We start from the raw sequence: 9,486 nt of genomic DNA, 5'->3' as shown, positions 1-9,486 counted from the left end.
TTCCTTGCCTTTATTGCAGCATGGGGTCTGAACTCTGCTTTCTTCCCTGCACTTTATTACATGGTTAGAAGTCCCGCAGTAGGAAACTTGCAGTTTGAATTTTGAAGCACCTATAGTGTCATACTTTTTATTTTAATATTTGTCACCAACGGTGCCGACAGATAAAAAGTGCTGGCTCCCCACAGCATGATACGCGGGATTTTCAATAGAGCTACACAATTGCTTTTGCTAAGTGCTTGCGGGGCTCACAGTGCCAAATCCCGCAAATTGCTGCATTCAGGCCACTTTGCAGTGCTGTATGTACCGAGGCAAGTGATATTTAAAAAGTTAGTTGCTTGCAGGAGGGATATATACCTAAATGGCTGATTTCTTAAAGTCCTAATAATTGTTTGAAGACATCTGTACAAATGAATTCAATAATGGTAGCACTTAAGAAATGGTCAAAACTTTTTGTGTCACTTACAAATTACACTATGTATTGCATTTAGTTTTAGAAAGAAAAACTGTTCACATAGCTCCAAAGTTTTTTGGCCAAGGAAGTCCTAGAGCCATGTCACCAATCATATTATTTATGTATTACCACTTTCTGTCTTCTTAGTCTTTTGTTTGTTTTTAACCTTAGTTTATAGTAATGTTATTGTTGATATCTCAGCCTCACAGCAGTGTTATGGTGTAAATTATTTCCTATGCATGGTAATGCTAAATGTGTATTAGTGTAACCTGAAGTATCAGGGGAGATTTTTGTATCTCCTGCCTTATTCACAGGTCAATTAAGAAACTGATTAAGCCCAAAAAGTCTATGATGATAATTGTTGGAAATAGACTGGGATGATAATTGGTTTAATGACTGCTAAAGGAGTCATTGGGATGTGTCTCTCTCAAGGAGCCTGAATGGCACTTTAAGAGCTAGATTCATCCTGGGTGTTGGTTGTTGACTTTAATGGTATTACTCCAAAATCTGATTTGGATCAACTTACAAAATATTGCAGATAAGACAAATAATTTTAAAAGGATGTTTCTGCTGAGCTTTGGTGCCTCTCTTGAACAACCCTATTCAATGTCAACTCCTCTGGTACAAATTCTGCCTTTACAGCTTGAAGTGGCTCTATAAGGTGGGAATTCACTGAGGGTTTTATATTTTTATACATTTTTTTCTAGCATAGCAGGAAACAAATTCTATATAATAACTAGAAAATGTAGGCCGAGACCATCCTCTGCACATGAAATTTCACTCAGAGGGTTGGACACCCAGCGAGGTCCTATTCACAGACTTCTCTTTGTATTTTTCTGCCTGGAACCAAAGAAGGGGATTCATGCCAAAACCCTGCAGGATATGGAAATCTATCGGCTGTTCTGTGCTTCTACATGTCTTTCAAAGTGGCTTCTGATTCGGGGAGCCCTAAATTAAGAACCATGGGCTTGGGGTTTTCAGATTTTTATTTTTTTTTAATAAGGACTCAAAACCTGCAGCTTCAATTCAAATAGGAGTCAGAAGCATTCTGTACCTTTGAAAAACCCCTGACATTTCATTCCTCACGCTGAGAACCCAGAACAGCAAAAATTTAGACCGAAATGATTTCTCCAGGCTAGTCAGTATTAGAGAATAGTGTAGAAGTTGGAAAACCTTTGCTGCTGGTTCTCAGTCATGCCTAGGCTTGGAAAGGCTATAAGGTTATAAATCTTTCAGTGAAAAACAATTCCTGCTTCATGCCATCAACATTGCCTGAAGACATCTGCGTAGGGCATCTCTAGAGGAGGCTCCCATTACTAGACCTATGCAGAAGTATAATGAGAAACTTGCATCCGGTTTGAAAGACATTAATGAGTCTCTCTTGGATACAAAATATTTGTTCAACACCCTTATGGGCAAAGTAACACACAGCTGAGTGGGAAACTCTGGCAGAATACGATGCACCAATAGGTCTCAGAAAAGGATCTACACAGCTCTGCAAAGAAGGAGTCATTTTTTCAGGTCCATTTTGCAGTTCTGGTACTTACACGTCTGGGTTGCTTTGAATATATATTTGCCAGCACCTACTTCTCTGTTTGTTCCAGTGGGGTTTCATTTGCTATGGGGGGAGGGGGGGGTATTCTGGATTCCTCACTGGTTTCTCCTCTCATTTTGTTTTTCTATTCTCAATAATACTTCCAAAACAGCAATGACAAAAAATTCAGCATCTTAAATGAGCTGTAGACATTTTTACTGAGTTTTCCTCTCCCCTCCCCCAAGATTTCTTGCACACAAAAAATATTTCAGGGTTCCTTTTTTTTTTTTTTCTTTCTTTCTTTTTTTTTCCCCTAAGCTTGGTGCATCATTGAGCTAATGATGCACAGTCAAGCTACCCAATATCGTTAGATTACCTAAGGCTCTGATCCTGGTGTGCCTTACATATGTGAACATTTAACTCCTTGAAGACAAGGCAAACAGTTGTATACATATTTGCAATGCAGCATGACAGTCCCCAGAAAGCAAAGAAGGTCGGTGTGCTCTTTCATGTAATGTATCAATAACAGGAATTACTCTGCAAAAAGAAGAATAGAGTCCAGATTTCATTTGCATTTTGTGCTCCATCACAGCGCCAAGCTCCTCAGTAAGAGGAGAGTTAACATTCCCATTCCCAATCACTACAATTGGCTTCCTCTTTTCTTGTGCCCTTTCATCCAATAACTGTTTCGTAGCCTGCTTAGTCTTAGCAAACACCAAACTCTTCTCCCCTGCCCAGTGTTGGACCGTCCTCAAGCCACACCAAAAACCACAGATTCTTCTGTGTGAGAGACTTACGGCACACAGTTGCCATACAAACTTGGAAAAAGGTAAATCCAGTCACCTATGCAGATGCTGCTGTGGCAGGTATGGAGAAGGCCTTAGGGAGGGAAATGTAGAAAAGACAAAAAGAAAGATCTGGAATTAAAAAAATAATAATAAAATAAAATTCAGCTATGCCAGGGGATGGATGAGAAATATAGGTGGCAAAAGGCTATCACCAAAACTCCAGATTTACCTAGTAATAAGAACAGCCTGTGCAAACCTAAAACAGCCAGGACATGGCTTTTGCTCAGCAGAGAGCCTCCGTAGCATTGCTTTGCACTGGTGCTAAAACCAGAGCAAAAGACAGGGTATTTTATTCAAACACAACTGCTCTTGGCATTGTCACAGACATTATCAGGCTCGTTAGGGAGAGAGAGGGAAAGTTAATCGAACTCATGCACTGCATCCACTGGTCTTGTGGCATGAACATTGAGGGGTTGCCTTCCTTCTCCTTTCAGTCCATTCACTTCTTTTTCCACTGTGTATACACCGGATCCATAAAGGGCTTTCAGTTTTTACTCTGCTTTCCAATCTTCCCGGTTTGAGTATTTTAACATTTGGGATACATACTATAATAAAATGCAATGCAGATTTATTAGGGATTATGCAACCCTTGATCAAGGCTTAAGCCACAAGAGCCCTAATGAAGAAAAATGTTTCTGGGTCCTACTTTGGCAGAAACTCTCTCATTCCACATTAGCAACCCAAACTGTTTCTGCTGCATGAGGCTAATGGAAGCTCCTGACCGCTTCTCTAGCACCATTACAAAAGCATTAACTGATCTGCACATTGCCATAACCCTCCCTCTATGGCAGGCTTGCACGGAGATATCTTGTGAATAAAACAGAAAATGTACAGTAGAAGCTATAGCTTTTGCAAATGGCACGTATGTTTTATAGCTTTCATGCATAGGAGCCAATTTCTTGAGGAGCACTGCCTATAAATCACAACTGGAAGAAGACAAAGATGCACTTATTTATTGCATTGATTTCAACCGGGGAAAAAAACCTGTTCTTTCTTTCTCCCTGTCCTTTAAATTAAAGGCTGGGTAAAGAAGAGTCCAGCATCTTAGGGACACAGCTTTGGCACTCCCAGTTAGGAGGGATTGCTTGCTTGCTCATTTATTGCAAGGGAAGGATCGTACTGAGAGCCCTGGTACCTCTTCTAGGCACAGAAAACTAAAGACATAGATAAATATATATATACACACACATGTTTATATAAGTTCAAAGTAGGATTTGAGTTGGTACTGAGCACTTTATGTATGGACAAAAAACACACCTGAAACAAACAACAACAAAAACACAACAACAACACAGATATGAGTAAAAGAGGGAAAGTACTTTTATGGCAGTTCTTCATCTGGGAGCTTTGATGCCCTCCAAGCTAGTCACAAGGCTGGGCATTTTTTACAGGCAGCTTGTGCAATCCACACAGACGTGGCAAAAACCAACAACAAAACCAGATCAGGCAGGCGCGTGGCTGGGGTGGGCAATGGCCTCGCTCCCGGCCTGCCCCGTGAGTCAGCTCAGCTCGCTGATCCAGCAGAAAAGTAGCCCACTCCAAAAAACAAAAAAAAGGAAAAAGAGGAAAAAAAAGAGTTTTACTGAACAATACACAAATCCCCGCCCAGCCTGAGCAGCTCCTCAGCACGGTGCAGCCATTTCTGCCCGTACCCTCAGCCGAGCGCTGCCCCGAGCAGCCCGGGGGCTTCTCCTCCGCCGGCGGCCACGGGCCAGGTCAGCGGTGGCGGTGGAGAGCGGCCGCCTGCCGCGGGGACGCAGATGGCCAGGGATGGCAGACGGAGGGGACAGCAGCAGAGAGCAGCGGGGCGGCTGCCGCAGACTTGGGGAGGCAGCGAGCAAGCAGGACAGACAAAGCTGCTGGGGCCCTGCAGGGCTGCGGACGTGGCCGGCCCAGCACCAGGCATTCCCAGCTCCAGGCCCCTTCCCTACACGAGCCGGGGCTGGGACCCCTGCGTGAGGCCCCCAGCACCCGCAGAAGATAGGGGAAATGTTTTAGCAATCTTCCTCAGGAACAAGCAATCTCACGTAGTTAAATTATAGCTCGTTATTAAGGCAATGAAGACCGTACTTTGTTAGCAGTCTTGTAAGTGATGCAGTAATTGCCTTCTCTTCCTCCTGAAGCTTGATTTTTTTCCTTTGGCTACTTCCCTTAGGCAGGCAGTCTCCCTCCATCACCCTCGCACCTTCTCTGCTGAGCTTCAGGTAAGTGCCAATAATTCACAGATAAATAGATACAAGAATAGCTGTGACTTCCTTTTGCAAGAGGGGGAAGTCATGAGACTGATAGCAGCTTCATGAAGACAGGCAAAACAAAAGAACAAACAATTTCAGAAGATGCAAAAATGGGGAGAAAAGAGACAAAGGAGGAAAAAGCAGTGCTGCTGTCAGCTCCAAGGGCCTCCTGTCCTCAGGCCTGGATCCTCCCAGAGCAGTGCAGCGCAGACTTTGTTAGGGCCAGCAGCACTGACACAACTTGTCCTGTGTCTGGGGGAACCAACTGCAACAGCACAACTTCCAGAAAAGGAGGGAGTTGCACCTGCAGAGCACTCTGGATTTGCACAGAGGTGGCTCCCCAGCACAAAAATCCCTTGCACTTGCTGGGCAAGGAAGAAGGAGAATGGAGGGAAAAGGTTTGGTTTGATCTGAAGAGTAAGACTGTACCTTGCTCAGGTGATCCTGTGAGTGCTGGAGCTGCTTCCCTGTGGGTGGGGGCCTGGAGCCTTGGCTGTGTAGCAAGGCAGGAGTGCCAGCTGAAGCCCAGCAGCTGCAGCATTCTCCATGTAGGTTTCTGGGATCACACGTGTGTTGATTTCACACATTTTCTTCCATGACAGCATTTACCAGGTGTTCTTATCCTGGGCTAACTACAGCCAGAGTACTGCAGGAACACGCCTAAGACCACTGCACCCCTGTCAAACACAGGTCAGTCGTTTTGCAGTTGTGGAGAGGGGAGCTTGTGGAAGCCCCACTGCTTTAGGATGTGGGCCAGAACATGGAAACTGCTTGTGCAGGGCAGGAAAAGAGCCTTCACCGCCTGTGCCAGAGACAGGGACTTACACGTGCTAACAGCTGGACAAACACACCAAAAATCGGCGTGCTCTAAAATGCTGGTAGGAGAAAGTGGGGACACTGGGATGCAGGATTCACTTCTACAGAAATGGCTCCTGGGGGGCAGATTTTCCATTAACCCCTGCAGTGGGTAGGAAGGCTGCTGGAGGGGCAGCCTCTTGCCCCCTCACACCTCTGCTTTTCCACTGCTTTTCCCACCAGCTCACTCATCTGCCACCCCAGGCCTGGGGATGTGGAAGGCTCAGGGTGGGTCACTTTTTGCCCTGTCCTCATTTTCCTTTCACGTTTCCTTTGAGCTGCTGCTCAGTGACTCAGAGATGTTCCAGCACAAAATGGCCTGTCACTCACTCCCTCAGATGGTTCCCAAACATTTTTTTTCCCTTCTTCTGGAGGCAATGGACAGATAACTTGCTTTTTCCAAAACTCTAAGGCACCTGACTGAAGGCTGCAACCCCTCAGTGAAGGTAATAAATTATGAACAGATCCACAGCGTGAGAAACCTTGTTCTGGTAGGACATTTGATTGGTCAACAGACAAATATCTAGGTATGCACTGAAAAAAACCACAAACATGTAAAGGTGACTGTGTACACTTGTAGGTATTAATACTTCTTGATTAAATATTTCAATGCTTTTTGGGTATGTTGGCATGTAGTGAAGCTAAATGGAAAGACTCTTCAATGTGTAAGAGCTGATGTACTGGACTGCTACAAATACAGGTCCGTTGTTAATCCACTGTGGTTAAGAGTTTGTATTTCAAATCATCTGTATGACTTTCTTTTTTAAACGCATTTAAAATTTGCTTCCAAACCACGATTTCCAACATATCACTCTCCTTAATGCCACTCAGATCATGAAGTGACTCTTTGCCTAAAGCCCTCCTTCAGCAAGAATTACAGCAATTCGGGTTGGCACTTACGTGAGCCATCCGCACCGCCTGGGCCTCGAGCAGCTGGTTCCAGCCTGCGTCTGCGACACCGCTGCACAGAAGCTGATCTCCAGCACAGAAGCTGCGAGTTACACCGACAGGGAGGGAGATGTTTCAGGCATTACTGAAAGCCTCTCCATCCCGGTTTGAATGCCTTGTAGCTGTTGAAATACAGGTGCATTTGGACCCGGTATATCTGACTGTTTTCCAAATGCCTTTTGTAGCGCTTCTTGGCCGCTAAGAAAAAAGGGGAGAAACCTCAAACATGTACCAGAAGCTGTGATATTATCTTTTTCCACCTGCACAGTTAGGCTGTTTTCCCTAGGAGCTTTTAACTGATACAGGAACTATATACTATGCTGGCAAAGCACTCCCTGGTGTGACTGCAGCTATGCCAGCAAAGCTGTGTTTTGTACCAGCGCAGGGCTGCTCTACCCCCACTCCCAAGTGGGACAAAACAGCATGGAAAAAACAACCGCACAGGAGCCACCAGACAAAGGCCCCACGTCGCGCTGCAGAGCTCTCAGCTGCAGCCCCGGCTGGGTGCAGCCCCGCCTCGGGAAGCTCAGCCCGTGCAAAAAAGGGGCAGAGAGCAGCACTGCGCTCTGGCACGGGCTGAGGATCTGCATCTCTGGCAGCTGCGGATGTCCAGCGTGTCACAGATGCAGCCCTGTGATGAAGCACAAGAGCAGGCGGCTCTCCCTCTGCTGCCTTGCAGCAGCTTTCACCCCCACGCCCACACCCAGACCTTCCTCGGCCCATTAGAAAGCCGGTGCCACGAGAGCAGCATCGTGTGCCACAGTGTGTGCTGCAATTATAACCACGACTTTTCATGTGGGCCTGCTTATGTCACAGATACCACAGAGCATCCCAGAAGACTCATGCCGAGGGTCCCTGGACTTTGGTACACACTGCCTTAGAAAAGCACGGCAAGCAGCACTTGTCCATCGGTGGTCAAACTCTACCCGAGTGCTGTAAGACGTGGAGCACCTGCAGGAGATGAGCACAACTCAATTTTCTCCCAGCCCTGTGGGTGCAGCCCAGCCCCTCTCTGCTCTGACTCGAGCAGCTCACAAAGCTCACACACCAGCAGGAGGGACAAGGAAGAGGAAGCTGGGCCACAGCCCTCACTCTCAGGCTTCAGGTGCCCCCGCATTTTAAAGCTAGGGTGGAAAACCAAACTCTTGCTCTCTGCCACTGTTGCCCTTCTTCCTGCCCGTGGGCTGCTCAGGGTGCCGGCAGGCACTGGGCCGATTGGCACCCCCAGGCTGAGCTCGGGCGCCAGCGCCCTGGCCCCATGCCCACCTTCCCAGTACAGGGGGAGAAAATGATGTGCCTTGGAATCGGGTCCCCACACGGGGAGGTCTCCATCTCAGCACAGTGAATGCACACCTACTTTTAGCTAGTCAGCAGGGAGATGCTGAGACAAAGGCCTGCGCTTCAGTACAGCACCAGTAAAGCAGCTTTCAGAGCTGTGTGGAAGCATCACTTCACCCTTGGGATACCCAACACAGAAACTTTTCCTGAACAAGCCCACATCTTCCTTTTCATTTCTGAAGCACTGCCCAGAAGTGATCAAGCGTCATTCCAAACCAGCATCAGGCAACAAGCCTCCCTTTCTAGCACCCTTGTGTGAGAACCTCTGCCCAGAGCTGCTGCCTTGCTTTCACCACAGAGGAGGAGATGGCACACGGGCCGTTACCAGAGCCCTGATGTGCATTCCCCGATAGCTTTTCTTGCAGGGGCACGTCTATGAGACTGTACCGCGAGACACTTCCATTTCACATCTTAAAATGTTGCCCATGAGTTAGGAATATGCATACATTATGAATGAGAATAATGAATTGGTGATTTCATTATCTAATTTTTCAGCACATAAGCATCTGTGCAGTGGCTTATGGAGAAATAATCAGGTAGAAAACTAACATTTTCTTGAAAAGGATCATTTTAATAAAATGAGTTTGTTGCATAAACAGTGAGCTAAGAATTATCTAGATAAAAACAGAACCGTCCTCTTCGAAATTAAGAAATGCTATTCCCAGTTTTGTTATAGTAGGGCTCATAAATTTCTTTATTAAAAATATTTTTGAGCCTGAAGTCTTTCTGAATGTCCATGCAATGCAATGCTGTTTTAGTGGAATGTCTGACAGATAAGTCTTCTATCCTGCCATTTGCCCCAGATGGGATGTTATGTCATCCTTTCCAGAAAGCTGAAAGGTTTTCTCAAGCTGGAATTTGTACCTGCTCTGGCGCTTCCTACCAGAGGGACAGCCCTACCCGGGTCCTGCCCAGCAGCCCTCCGTTACGTGCAGTGTCCCACTGTCTTCAAGGAGCTACGTGTGCACAACACAGCTACCAACATCAGCAAAGATCTAACCACTGAAGACATCTACAGTGTCAACAGTCTGTGCCCCTGCACTTGTTAATAAACTTGCTGTAGAAAGTAATTTGGGCAGCGACTATGCTTCCTTGAAACCATTTTCTACAAAACATCATTTACACACTCCAAGCCCAGACTCAGGACAACGACAACCAGCAGAGCTCTAGATCAGCACGGAGATTTGAGAGGCTCCCAGTGTGCATCTTTGCATCTATGCTGCAGTCTTGCCAAGCCTTGTACGCCGTGGGAAGGGGTAACCACATTCATTTCAGCCG

This window comes from Netta rufina (genome assembly GCF_964035555.1).
Source record: "Netta rufina genome assembly, chromosome: 13".
In the NCBI taxonomy this organism is placed as follows: Eukaryota; Metazoa; Chordata; class Aves; order Anseriformes; family Anatidae; genus Netta; species Netta rufina.
Note: the sequence above shows the minus strand (reverse complement) of the source record.